Raw genomic sequence first — 558 nt, 5'->3', positions numbered from 1 at the left:
ATGATTTTCATGATTTGAAATCATTTTCAAATCTATATCTAACTAAATTTTTAGAATTACTTCAGCAAAATCGTTTTTACCCTTATTGACTTATCATTATTAATTTTCAATATATACGATGATTTTTTGATTTTTTATTATATACAATATATAGGTTATTCGTGTCTCGGATTAATTTTCATTACTTAATTTTATACAAATATACAAAAATTCTTAAATGATTCTTACATCTTTAACATTTTTAGAAAGTATTTTTAATGTATGTTTAAAAATATCATATATAAATGTTGTAATTAATTGCTTGGTGCTTCTAGTATTTCACAGAAAAGAAATGCGCACGCATGAATGACTCAATCATATGTATTAAGAATTGAAAGACTAATTGATACATTATTAGCACACTAAAAGTACTCACTTAATTTTTTAATAAATTTTTTTAATTAATTTTGATAGAAAAAAATCGTCAATTTAACTACAAATATGATTCCTTAACAAATGTCAATGTACATGAAATATAAAGTGGCTGCCAAAAATTCTCGACTAATGAGAATTCCACCA

At 22.6% G+C, this 558-nt stretch overlaps 1 protein-coding gene across 1 annotated transcript in view; it reads right to left on the bottom strand.

The window, feature by feature from the left end:
• Positions 1-558, bottom strand: part of LOC108688393 (doublesex- and mab-3-related transcription factor A2-like) — an 11,387-nt gene that overhangs the window by 10,368 nt on the left and 461 nt on the right. The gene's annotated exons all lie outside the window — the stretch shown is intronic.

The sequence above is a fragment of the Atta colombica genome, unplaced genomic scaffold (assembly GCF_001594045.1).
Source record: "Atta colombica isolate Treedump-2 unplaced genomic scaffold, Acol1.0 scaffold231, whole genome shotgun sequence".
In the NCBI taxonomy this organism is placed as follows: domain Eukaryota; kingdom Metazoa; phylum Arthropoda; class Insecta; order Hymenoptera; family Formicidae; genus Atta; species Atta colombica.
Note: the sequence above shows the minus strand (reverse complement) of the source record. Positions and strands in the feature narration are given on the sequence as shown.